At 48.4% G+C, this 13,318-nt stretch overlaps 1 long non-coding RNA gene across 1 annotated transcript; it reads right to left on the bottom strand.

Moving 5' to 3' along the window:
* Positions 1 to 3,448: 3,448 nt before the first annotated feature.
* LOC109314995 lies at positions 3,449 to 11,588 on the bottom strand. The gene is made up of 2 exons (XR_002102407.1): positions 11,559 to 11,588; positions 3,449 to 6,160 (listed from the first exon to the last, which is right to left on the bottom strand). It is a non-coding gene; the product is annotated as an uncharacterized LOC109314995 (long non-coding RNA).
* Between the last annotated feature and the right edge of the window lie 1,730 nt (positions 11,589 to 13,318).

Here is a 13,318-nt window from a genome sequence, read left to right as displayed (position 1 = left end):
CTAATGGCCCGATATTTCCGAGGAGCTTGGCGCTTGGAAAATCTGTCCGTACCTGCATTTTATAAGTAAATGCAAAGCATGCTAAACTCTGCCGCGCCTCTAGCTCACGTACGTCTGGTCTTGGAGAGTCGCTGTGTGTAGGCCACTCTGGGATCTTGAATAAAAGATGTCTTAGAAATATAGAGTATTGTTACCAAGCCATAAAAACGGGCCATTTAATTCTCCACGCTGCCAAAACCTGGAGAAGCATTTCGGAACTGGTCAGAAAATATTTACAGAAGCATTTTCTATCAGAAAGTACAGCTCTGTCAATGCGTCATAAACCTGTGTTAGATTTGCTGAAAACTCTCCTGTTTGAAGCAAAGTGCCTAGTTTGGGCTTTTGCAATGAAACCTTTTTGGCTTCTTTTATGACTTTTTTAAAGTGGTTCTTTTACTTTCTCATGAATTTCAGGATTTTCCTTTTTCGCTAACTCACAGATGTTTTCCAGGAGGGATGTAGCAGACTGCTTGGCTGGCACTTGGAAGATGCAAAGACCTATGTAAGTATTGAATAGTATGATTAGTGCGAAATCAGGTCCAGTTGTATTTTGTTCATTACGACTCCGCTGGCCAAACGCTCCCTGGCATCTGCTGACTCCTTTGAGCTACGGGTGTTGACCGGCCTGCGGTCAGAGCTGTGGTGATGCCCTCTGCCGAGTCCTGGCACTAATAAGGAACAGGCATAAAGAAGCTGAGCCCCTTAAATTATACGGAGTTTAACATTTCGGGAGAGGAGGCTTGAGAACATTTCAGTCTGTGTTTCTCCCACCCCGAGGGGTTATACTGAAGCGGGATTCCTTCACAGGAGCGCTCTGTTTTAAGGTGCTGTGACGGGACCACATTGATGGTAAGCCTCTTTGAGAAGTACAAACTAGTTTAGCATTTCTGCAGCAAATTAATAGCATCTGTAGTAGTATCTTGCAACCACAGATCTCAAAGTACTTTACCAATTTCAGGTCTTTGTGAGCCTCTCCCCGTAGTATAGGCTTGTTTGGGAATCTGGTTCTGCCCTGCTCAGCCTGACTGAGCCACTCCCGCATGTTGCACTCAGCAGGGTTATGCCTGAGCAAGTGCTACTTCGTGCTAATAAAGATGACAAGATCGGGTCTTGTAGTGTAACACACAATTTTTTTATTATTATTTTGAGCCAAGACCGTTAGAAGTGCTTGATGGAGAATCTGATTCCCCCCTTCCCTACCAAACGGTGATTTAAGACGGACCTCAGAGCTTTTGTTGCTGGCATTTTCCTGCTCCTGGTGCTGTAAGTGGCTTGATGGGCATACAGGTGGATGCTTTCTGTTTTCTGTTGACCTCTTGCGGCAGCAAAATGCTTGCACTCTTCATGGAGGGAGCCCTGGGGCCATGCTTGGCCCGAGCCGTGGCACTACACACCTTGCTCCTTGGAAATCGGTCTCTGCAAAGAAGCCCGGCTACCCTGCGTGATGGGGAAGTCTTTGCCTCCCCGCTTTATTTCCAGCGTGGGATTTCCAGGCGTGCTGCAGTGCAGTGGTGCTCTGTGAAGGCAAGGGGCCTCCCAGGTGGTGGCGTGTGGGGAGCCCTGCAGCCCGCTCTTATCAGGCGCTGTTGCAAGCCTGTCAGCGAGGCAGGCAACACGCCTTTATTTCTGTGCCGCTCACAGTGTGTGGAAACAGCCATGGGCGTGGGGAAGGGACAGTAAAATCCAGAACTTTGTGACGTGCTGGACAAAATAAAACTCAAAACAGCTTCTGAACAAAAGTGTCTTGACGTATCCATGGATTGATTCCCCAGGGGCTCTGCTTTAAACACTTCATAGGCAGGTTTGAGCAGTTGAGGTTTCAGACTAAAAAAATCTATTGCATCTAAGTGGAAGTGATGCTTAAGCTGCTTACGAGGAGCAGAGCGTTGCCTGACGACTAATCCGGGAGTCCTGCACCCAGGACTCAGTCAGGAGCACTGAGCCTCCAGGAAACGCAGTATAGCGATGTGCTGGGAAGCGGCGGCTTACAAGACTTGAACGTTCCCTGGGGATGAAAGTTGGAAGCAGCTGGCACTCGCTCACACAGCGGTACCCTTGTCCGTACCTCCCAAAAGGCACCATTCGTGTCCATGATAACGGAAGTCCACAACAAAGTGAAACCAGGGCCCGGATCCTCAACTAGCATGAATAGAGGGTCTCCTTAAAGTCAGGAGAGTTGTCATGTGGCACCGGTTGAGAGTCTGGGCGCACCGTTACAGAGAGTCTTTCTTGGTGCGCTAAGATTAAAGACACTGGGAGAGCTCCTGAGGCACGTTTCCTTGTCCTCGAGCGCGCGGCTTCCTGCCCTGTTCCCTTCTGCTCGCATCCGCGCGCTGGCCCTGCGCTGGTGGCTTTCACTTCTGTTTCTAGCCAGTTTCCTTTTCCAGTGTTGGTGCTTGGCTGCGATGTGTCTTCTCATAGAGCTGCAGAGACTTGTTCGTCTGCTTCTCAGTCCTTTTCCAGCTTCACAACCCTTCCAGCCTCCTTCCCACTCTCCAAAACCTTCACTGAGTTAAGCTCTGGGGAATAGTTTCCATCTAAAGCAGGCTGACTGTCTCTTTAAATAGAGTAAATCTGCTAAATCAAGGCTTAAAATGTCGTATGTTTTCATGAAGACACTCACGCTTTGTTCTGAGTACCTGGAGTTGAGGGCTTTGAGATTTTCAGGAGTTACCTGTTTTGGGTGTCCAACTTAAGTTGTCTTCAGAGGCTCTGATTTTCCGGAAGTGCCGCAGCACTGCCTGCTGGTGTTGACTCTCCGCTACCAGTCGAGTCCCTTTAAAGGAGTGATTCTCAACCAGGGTGCTGTGGCTCCCTGGGGTGCCTTGAGAACCTTTCCAGGATGCCTCAAGGTGTTAGCAGTTAGGTGTGCAAACATGATTCACAAGATAAAGCCAGAGCTACCAACTAGGAATTCATAGCGTTGATACTCTGATCTGCTGTGATCTTTCCACAATTTTTTGCAAACGGAAAAATTGCACTAGTATTTTTTGCTGTCAAAAATGAGTGAAAATTAAGAGCTGGCACTTTCCAAAGGGAGCCTTGAGCCTCATGAGGGGTGCCTCAAGTTTAAAAAGGTTGAGAACCGCTGATTTAAGGTGCCTTGGTTAGGCAGACAAAAATTGGTGTATCCAAAATGACTAGTCACTTTGGAGTATGTTGGACTTCTGTCAATACAGCATTTCTCAACTACTTGAGGTTGGCAACCCTGTTGTTTGAAGTCAGGAACCACTGCAATGCATTAAAAACAAACACAACAGAAAAAAGAGGGGGAAAGTTGATTTAAAATGTAGCAGTTCCAGCAGTCATAATGCTGTATAATATTTTGTGTGCACTGAAAAGTTGACAGCAAGTGCTTGCCATTGAAGGATAAAAGCACAGTGAGTGAGAGGGTGAGATTTGATTCCCCCCGCTGCTTAAACTATAGCAATATTTCCAGTGTTTTACGACCATCCCCCTCCAGTTGCCCATCCTGGGGGCAGACCCTCGCAGGTAAAAGCCCTGTCTGTAGCATGGGAGTACCTGGAAATCTGGCAGTTTTACAGTAGGGACATTTGGTTAAGATTTTATGCAGGGGCCTTGTGACCATATTGTTTGGAGCTGCTTACGTACTCACCGAAAGTTTTGGGCCTTCTTTCCAACCCTCTTGCCTCAGGCCTGCTCCAGAAAAATGCCACCAGCTGTCTATACCAGGGGTGCTCAACCTCTGGCTCCCGGCCCATGGAGCCATGCCATCCAGCCCTCAGGGCTGAAAATTTGGTGGGTGGGGGGAGCAAGCGGTGACAGCGATTCCCGCTCCCTTGCTACCGAATTTCTGGGCCTGCCGGGAAGCCCCACGGCATGGGCCAGAGCGCACACCGGGCCTGATCCAGGCACACAAGCTAGCTGGAGGTGGCACGCAGGGCCCCTTCTGGCCCACAGACCAACCCTGCTCCATTCATCCAGCCCTCGGCACCAAAAACTAAGCACCGCCGGCCTCTATTAAGAAGCGTGGCACTTGAAGAAGAAGGACGTGCATAGGCCGGATCCTCCAAAATCTTATGTCCACCAGCACCACCTTGACCAGTTCTGCGGAAAGGCAGCAGGGCTGCTCCCAGCAATAAGGACTTACGGGGGGACCACTTAGGAAGGCTCTCACCCAGGACACCCTCTCTTGATAAATAAAGACCAGTCCTGGCTGGTGTGTTGCTGAGCTAGCTCAGTCTGAAGTTGCAGTCACATTTCCTGTTGAATTACGCCTAGCACTGGATGGGGTTGGGGTTTTTTTTTCTTATTTTAATAAAACAGAGTGGCTGGTGCGAGACAGTCAGACCACCAACTAGCGGCGTTGGGTTGGTGGCAGAACTGATCTAGGTGAAGCAAGGAAACAGCATTTTCAGCACCTGAATCTTAAATATATAGTCAAGCCAATTACCCCAAGAGTAAATAAACCCCAAACTGTGGAAATCTTCACATGGTTACAGCAATGTGATTCTCATTTCCACTATGCTTCGAATTTAATGGACTAACTGAAGTTTGACCAAGAGGCATTTCTTTGTGTCAAAATGAAAAATTACAGATCAAAAGGGTGACTTTGCAGACAAACATATCGATCTAAAACCCGGGTGACACAGACTTCCTGGAAGAGAGCCCAGAAGCATGTCTGTGTTTAAAGTCAAATGGCTTGAGCCTGTTACCACTGATGAATAAAAAATGTTTTTGTCTGCATGCTGAAGGCTTGAGCAGAAGAAAAAAAATGACTTGATTTTTTTCTGCTGGAGGTGCAGGTACGTGTTCATGAATAATAAGCCTTGGATCTTGCTGGCGGGGAGGAAGGGATGGGTAAATTAAAAATCGGAGGTGGTGGAGGACATCAGAACTCACATTAGGGACCCTTCTGGTGAATAATGTATTCCTGGGGCATGTAGCTCTTTGTTCATTGACTGTCCGAGTCCAGGGAGGGCCCTGAGGAGCTATAGGAAGTCCCAACCACAATTTGGCTCTCTGGGACCGGGGACTAACTGTTATGGGGATGGATGCAAGACCCACCACAGAGGGCCCAGTTCTTACCGCGGGAGCTGTAGGTCTTACTGCACTTCAAAAAAATATGTAGGACAGCAGCCTGGCTATCTAGGCTTGGAGCTGATGGCCTGATACTGTGCTAGGGCAGTCTGGTGCTGCTGGAGCTCTTGCATTATTTCTAAAAGCCAGGTCATGTTTGGGTGGGGGGCGCAGTACGATCTCGTGGAGAAAGACCTGGATTCTGTTTGTGGTGTAGCTAGTGGCCTGGGACAACCCAGTGGGATTCATTGTCTGCTCCTGGGCACTGATGCTGGAATCAGACGGTGCCGGGAGGTGGAGAAAATGTGATGGAGAAAAATGTAGGAAGAAGGCCTGTTGTGCCCGTAGACAACGGAGCCAGCCCCGATGATGAACCCTGAAGCATGGCACTGAATCCTGGCCATCAGGCTGCGGGCAGCTCGGTTCCTGCCAGCGCTGTCCCTTCTAGACCACGTCTCGCAGCGCAGCAGCCGCGCTCGCTGTGTGCTTGGGAACTGGGGACACGGCCCCTCCAAATCCTCAGCCCAACAAGAGTTTTCTCCCACGTGTTGGGATGTCACAAGGGAAGTTGCAAGCTTCACCTTGCTGGGTTTCCTCTCCAAGAAGGCTTCTCTGCAGGAGGGAGCCGCTCTGGTCCAGTGACATGCATGACTGGAAGCAGCACTGACGTGAGTAATGCTTTGCCCCCTCCAAAGCAGGATTGTTTCCTTGTTGCCCCAATGGCCAGTGCAGGAGAGGGCAAAATAAGCCACAGAGTCAGGCAGTCATCCTCCGGCTTGGGAGCCCCTGGAGTTTGACCTCGTCAGCTTTGCCTAGGCTTGGGCAGAAGCTCAGGTCCTTTCTGTGCCAAATGGCTGCGGCGAGCCCCAGGGAGATGCAATTTTCAGGTCCACTGGGTCTGAATAACAAAGCTTTGGTTTTGCAGCATGGTTTAACACTCCTCATCCTCGATGCTATTTATAACGTCCTCTCCCACCAACATCTTTGCCTTCCACAGCGGTAGGCCTGCGTATTCCCGTGGTTCCTCTCCACTCCACCAGTGTTGGGATTTCAGCTTCAGCCTCTTGGTTCACTTGCGTTTCTAATTACAGAGCAAATGGAAGAAATAGAGGCTTGGGGGTCAGTTCCGTAAGCATTACGTGAGTTAAGATTATTCAGTGTGCAAGTAACACTACAGGCACCAACAGATGAGCGAAGATGAGTCGGGTGAGGTCTGCACAGCAGGTTTAATACCTGGATCCTTTGGAGGGGGGCAGGAGGAAGAAATGGGACATGAGGGTGCTTTTATTTTAATCTTGGTGTAAATTAGGGATAGCTCCCCTGACACCAATGAAATCATTTACGGTCAGAGCAGTTGCACCTGTTTCTGAACTTCTGACATTCAGCTTCTGCACAATTAGTGCTCAGCTCTGAATTGAGAAGCTTCTTTTCCTGCTCAAGATAATACCCTAAATTACATGATGATTATGAAAACAAAGCATTTGACAAAGTGAGCTTCAGCCCACAAAGCATGTGCTTATTTGTATATCTTATTTAGTTAATCTATATAGGTTCATCTCTACCCTGCCTTCTGACTGTCTGCAGGCTAACAGGACTAACTGTCTCTCTATGGTAATAAAGCCAGGAGTCTGAATTAACCCCAAGACACCATGTCTCCAGTAGAAAAACAAAGAACCTCAGCTACAGACTCATTTGCCTTCAAAGTATTTGAAAGTAAAAAAAAAAAAGAACTTAGCAGAAGATAAAAACCTTGACCAAATTTCATTCCTGCACTAACGATAATGATTTCCATAGGGCAACATCCACAGGGAACTCTGCCCAACACGACTAACAACCTGCTCCCTGGTTTGTGGGAGCAATACTTCAAACTGCAGAATTCACTTGTAGGACTAATTTCACTTTACTGATGGACAGAAAACTCTGGAAGAAGCCAATACAAAATCTCTCTCCTTCGCGCACCTGGAAAATGTGGTTGTGGTTTGTGTCTGACCGTTTCTTGTATCAGTGTCTATATCCAGACTGCATTTTTTAAACCTATATATCTCTATAGATATAGGTATATAGATACCTATCTATCTATATATATAGGGAGATATATGTAAGGAGATAGATGGGGGGTGGGGGGGGTGGAGATATAGAGATATATCTAGGGAGATGTATATGGATATGTATCTAGGGAGATATATAGAGGTAGATACTGATATATAATAAGTTAATATCTATGTAATGAACATCGGTGTTGCCATAAACATTATATATTTAACACCCACATTGTTGTTTTTTTCTTTGCCTAAGTTGACATTTGTGGGGGTGTAGCACCAGCATTTGTGTGCGTGCTGGGCCCTGATTTTATACATTGCCCCATGTAGGTAAGTTTGTATATCGGGCCTCAACAACACCCGACATGGATGCAGGGCTCAGTCTATGGGCCAGCCTTCAGGATTTGTTTGCTACGCGAGGGCCACAGCTCCAAACCAGTTGCCATCGAGATCCCATTGAGTGGTGATTGGACTGAGGTCTACATCTGAGCCTTGGGGACAGGAGAACTGAAGCAGGGAACATGCAAAAAATGACTTGTGGTTGGGAGCCAGGCTGGGACCTTAGCAGTGTCTGACCTGCTACGTGTGATGCAAGGACAAATATGTTAAAGGTTAAGTAACACCCGACTATCACAGTAATGGAGACACCTAAGCACGGGAGAACAACAGTCCGGGTACAGGCAGCCCCCGCTTTGCTGCAGCAGACGCTGCAATCCCTCGGCACCACAGCAAGGTCTCTGCAGTGAAATTCTCACCTTTTTAACTGCGAGTCCATTTCTTGTTTGACCTGAGTTACGTTCAACCCCTTGCTCCTGCCCTCTCATCACTCCTTGCCTCCCCAGCATTTGCCTGGCACCTTACCAGACATAGAAAGCTTGCAGCATACTTCGAGACTAAAACAGTGGGACTGGGCAGGAACGTCATGGACTGAAGCGCCCCAGGGAGGAAGCAGCAGGGTAAAGGACATCGGTGAGTCTGTGACCCCTGGGCTCAGGCAGACAATGCAGGATTACTGGGGGATAAGGAGATTTCCCCACTGACAGCTGCATGCTTGTGCCCCGTATGTGTATACGCACTATTTTTATATACATCTTGTCCTGACAGTAATAATTTAAATTGCACATGGCATTACTGTACCCAGGATTGTTGTTTCCACAGTTTTAACATCTGGTTACGCATATTGGTCTCCCCGAGTAATTGTCTTTTAATAGATACAGTTAGAGTTACAGATGAGGTAGTTGTACTAAGAAGAGAGGCAGCTTTTTGGAACCGGAAACCATTATTTCTGTGTTTAATCATTGCTGATTGGTCCTTTGAATCCTCTTCCCATTCCTCCCCTCCCCCCCACACACACACGCACGCGCTTGCTTTAAACACCAAGCTCATTTACACGGGAACGTTTATCACAAAATTAATCTAGGCAGGGCTTTGGGCTGTGCAAAGGAAGTGTCCCTACTTGCAGAAGTAGGAAGGATCCTCAGATCCCACTGACCAACTGGAGTGAGCGTTCAGCTTGTGGGAGACAAGGCCCAAACAGAAAAGACATGTCTGCTTTAATGGACAGTCCCTGGCTTTACCTGGGGCGTGATCCTGTACCATTAGGGTTAATGGGAACTTTGCTACTGATTCTGGGTGCCTTGCACATTGTAGACGAAACGGAGAGTTAGTTCTCCGTGTAGAGAGCATCAGTGGATGTGCAATGGGTAGAGTGAGATAAATAGGTAGCTAGTCATTCTGGGTATATACCGAGTCTGGGCTCTGTTATTCCTCCTGAATAAGTCGCATCACACACGAGCATAGTCTCCTGAAAGGTGAGCCTAAAGGGGCCTGCACTCAATCTCTTCCAGTAATAAATCCTTCCCCCCTAGGACTTTCAGAGGGATCTGTTGGCTCAAATCCCAGTTGTTGGGCCCATGAAACAGCCTGGGCATTTTTGGTTTGGGTTTGATTCTGCTAGTCACATTTAGGCTTTGGACTAACAACACAGCCTCTCCCTGCATTCCGCTCATGTGGGGCTTTTGGCCCGCTGATATGTCCTCCATAGGAGGTTTATATTGAGCAGATTCTTTTTGGTATTGGGTGGTGGAACCGGAGCGTGCTCCATCCACTCCATGCATTGACCTGGTCTTCCAGTGCCTCCAGGACCGGTGCCAAAAAAAAAAAAAAACAAAACATTTACAGATGCTGCATAGTCCCATGCTTGCAATTCCAGCAGAGTAGAGCAGAGGCGGGTCCTCTCCGTCTGAGTAAGCGTGGCAGGATCTAGCCCAGAGCAGCACCAGCATTATGCCAAAGGGACTGGGTGGCTTAGTACTGTATGCACCAAATGTAATCCTGCTTGGGATCCTGGGCCTCACTTCATGCTGCCTTTATGTCGCTGAACGGTAGTTAGCCGTGTTATTCTGGAGTCAGGCAGAAGGCGGGGTAGATTTGCACCTTATAGACTAACTCGATCAGGGATGTATAACATGAACTTTCATGACCCCATTTCACTTCATCAGATGCTGTGAAAAGACTGAATCACTGTAACATGCCCTGCCTTGACCATAGTGGCAGTACTTCCGATTTGTAGTGATGTAGGTGAGCAGTGAGAGAGCCCCGTAGAGATTTAAACAGTCATGCCTGGGTCTGAGCCTTTGTCCGTACAGAGAATCGTGCATGTGCCAGAGATGGTTTGTGGGGGTGGATCTGGAGTATTCATGTATGGTTGTGTTAAATGTGGAGGGGTGTATTAAGTATTAGCTTCAGGAAGGACCTAAAAAGGGCTGCTAGCTGGTTCCTGGAGCTTGTAAAAATATACTTATCTTTCCAGTCGTGCCTTGTTTCAGTATCAAGCTAATCCCATTGTTCCACTCTTGTTCTGCTCTATTGTTGATCTTGCATCTCATTATGACAATAAAACATTCGCGAAACTAGTTTTAGCAAACGCGTTACATTTTATTTTTAGAGTTGTGAAAGTTGTGTCGCGTCACAACTCGATATGGTTGTGATGGCATCTGAACTCAATGCAACGCTAATCCTCTTTACAACCCCCCTCCGGGCAGCCAGTCCCAGTAGCACACCGGATGCCATGCTTCTTGGATTGCATCCAGTGGGGACTTGTGAAGGGGAAGGGAAATCCAAAGGTCCAGTTCTTTATTCCACACTTTACAGGACTTTGGCATCCACGGGCCTCATCCTGCTCCTACCCATGTCTTACCATTGCCTGCAATGGCAGCTGGATCAGACTGTAGGGCAGGGAAAAGGCTTAGGCCCTAATGTAAGAACTCATGCTGTGCTGTGAGTTTCCACCTTACCCCACTGAAATGAAGAGAAGTCTGGCGTCAAGGCCAGCGTGAGCAAGAGCAGGACAAGAACCAGCCTGCCCGGGACAGCTGAAAATAGCAAATTCAACAGTTGTTCCAAGGATGCTCCAGCTAAACAATGTGCCCTCATCTTAATTTGGTCGGGGAGAGGCGAAAATCTTCCTTCCCTTGTATCTATATGCGAGGCAGCGACTATCCCTTACCTTTATCTGTCCCTCTTCCCCACCCTGCTTTCTTTGACTTGTGTACTTATTGTTAGTGCTGGATTATGGGCACTTGACAACTAAGAAATGCAACAGTCTTTGTGGTCTGCATCACCGCAAACAGCTATCCAATGCAGCAAAGGAGCTAGGTGAAAAGGAATGAGAACGCACAGTAAAAAGCTCACCCTGGGAAGATAGTGAATGAGCCCGAGAGGCTGCCCTGTGATCTCCGTAAGCTTTGTCATGGCCTTATCATTTAAATCTAATGGTGCAGACTTTGCTCATTCCTGCCAAACAATTGCTATGTCATCACCACCTCCTCACCCAGGGACAACTCTCTAGTCTCCTGAACAGTGCAAATCATTTTACATATATATAAAATATATATGATATTGTATATATGGGATAGATATGTATGATATTGCATATATGATATATCTCTCTCTCAAATCTTTATACAAGTTTTATAATAAATATAAATCTTGTACAAAGATTTATATATAATAATGATTTGAGATATACATGTATGATATTTGTATCATTTGTATATATCTATATAATTCATATATGTATGACATTGTATATATACATACATATAAAATGTATTTATTTATACACACACACGGCATTGCATTATTCTGTAGTGACGATGTCTGTTGGGAGCACACATGGCCAATAAGTGCAGCATTTTTAATACTGCCCTTCCATCTGTGTTATCTTGATTCTTTGCATACCGGCTATCCTCGACAATCCAGCCTTTTAGCCCATGACCCCTGATTTTTTCATGTCAGGGGTTCTTTCATCCATTTTAAGTGAGAGAGTCCCTGACTAAGGCAGTGGTCCGTGGACCCCTGGGGGCCTGCAGATTATGTCTAATGGATCCACGGAAGATCACTGTGATCAATCAAAAGTCTGTGAATACCCACACTTACAATTCAAGGGGGTCGGCACCTCCATTCGAAGTTCTTTAGGGGTCCACAAATGAAAAAAAGGTTGAAAACCGCTGCTTTAAGCATTCAACAATCTTCTAGCCAAGGAGCCCGTCTCTTCGGTGTAAAGTACCACCTGTGGCAGGGGGCCAGCGAGAGGCACAGGTTTGACCCTGGGAAACCTGCCCGCTTTTTCTCATTCCATTGACTTGGGCAAGTTGGAGAAGGCTCCTGGCTTTCCCCATCACTGTGGGACCCACCTCTGAGGTCCTAGAGCCTGGCAAAGTGTTAAATATATTTGTTGCACTGTTCAGCTCAGTTACAATTTTGAATCCTTCGGACAGTTCCCCTCAAGATTAATGTTCAGTAAGAAACAAAAAATCATGCCCTGCATTGAACAAATATTCCCAGCGGGGCAAACCCCAGCGGTTCACAACCACAGCATCTCCAGCAATTCGTTTCACTCTGTTTTCTCTCAGTGATCGCTACAGTGCCGGGCTCCTCCGTTGTGCTCCTGCCGGACGTTGGCTTTCCAACAACAGCGCGGTATCCCAAGTAGCTAGTCGGGTTACAAGTGACTGTTAATTGATGAATATAGAGGCACTTCTCTCCTTTCCCTTCACTTCCTGATATGTTTGCAGGCTTGCCAGGGCCCTCTTCTCGACCCTGCTGAGTACGAGCAACCCCCGGTAATCTCAAAGGGAGGTATTTATACTCTCTGAGAGAGGGAGCAGGCCCTTGCAATGCAAAGATAATTAAAGATGACAAATGTAGCATTGCAGTTTCAAATCCAGCATATAGCAGCCATCTCCAGTGATGCCCAAGTCCCTTGGTATTTTTCTCCTAAGAAGAGCTATAGTGTGAGAAGAACGGCATTGGACCCAATTGCGTGGTCGCCTCACCGCGCAGGTCCTGAAGAGCAGAGCGTGTGTGTGTGCACGTGTACATAGGTGTAAAACTCAGTAGTTGGGAAACTTCCCTTTTTTCTCTTTTGCAGCTTACATTTTCAGAGATAATGTGCACCTGCAGGTCCAGCTGGACTTTTTAGAGCTCCATCTCTTGTACAGGTTGGGCTTGTAATGACCCGTGCCCCATGCGAGGTGGACAGGCTTCGAGGGACCCCGGGGTGCTGGTGCAGGCCTGCTCCCAGATCAGCCAGGGCAGTGCCAGGCCCCTACACTCGGCGGGATGTCGACGCTGCCGGTCTAGGTTGCCCTCATCCGCCGAGCTGCACAGCTGCTCCCAACCTTCCCGTCAGGGTGCACTGGCCAGCGAGGTTGGGACCGGCCAGCGGTGCTTACCAGTGGGTCCTGCTCCGAGAGAGAGCCGCTGTTCTAGAGGTCCGAGCACCATCGCACCTCCCGCCACGCCGCACGCCGCACCGCCTGCGCTGGCAGGGCGAAGACTCCTGCACCCGAGTCCCACAGCTGGTGGGACTTGCACCCTAACAGCTGCAGGACTGCCCGCCCGGGCTGTGGGACACCGGCGGCTGCGAGCGCCCCTGCGCCTGGGCCCCGGGGGGAGAAGAGCTCGCTCCACAGCAAGTTCAGGCTGGGTAGAAACTAGCTATAAAGCGACTGCCTGGTTCCCAGTTCTGCTTTTTCCCCCGGATTGCTTTATGGTGCAACCGCTCACTTGTGCGTGGAGCATAAGCGCCCCCTGAATGAGGCACTCGAGGGCACGGCGCGGATCGCCGCGGCCAGGAGGGATCTCAGACGCGGAGCGGAGCGGGCAGCGCCGGGGCCGGGGCCGGGGCCGGGACC

The sequence above is a fragment of the Crocodylus porosus genome, unplaced genomic scaffold (genome assembly GCF_001723895.1).
Source record: "Crocodylus porosus isolate Cpor-Errol unplaced genomic scaffold, CroPor_comp1, whole genome shotgun sequence".
Classification (NCBI taxonomy): Eukaryota; Metazoa; Chordata; order Crocodylia; family Crocodylidae; genus Crocodylus; species Crocodylus porosus.
This window is presented reverse-complemented; position numbering and strand designations above follow the sequence as displayed.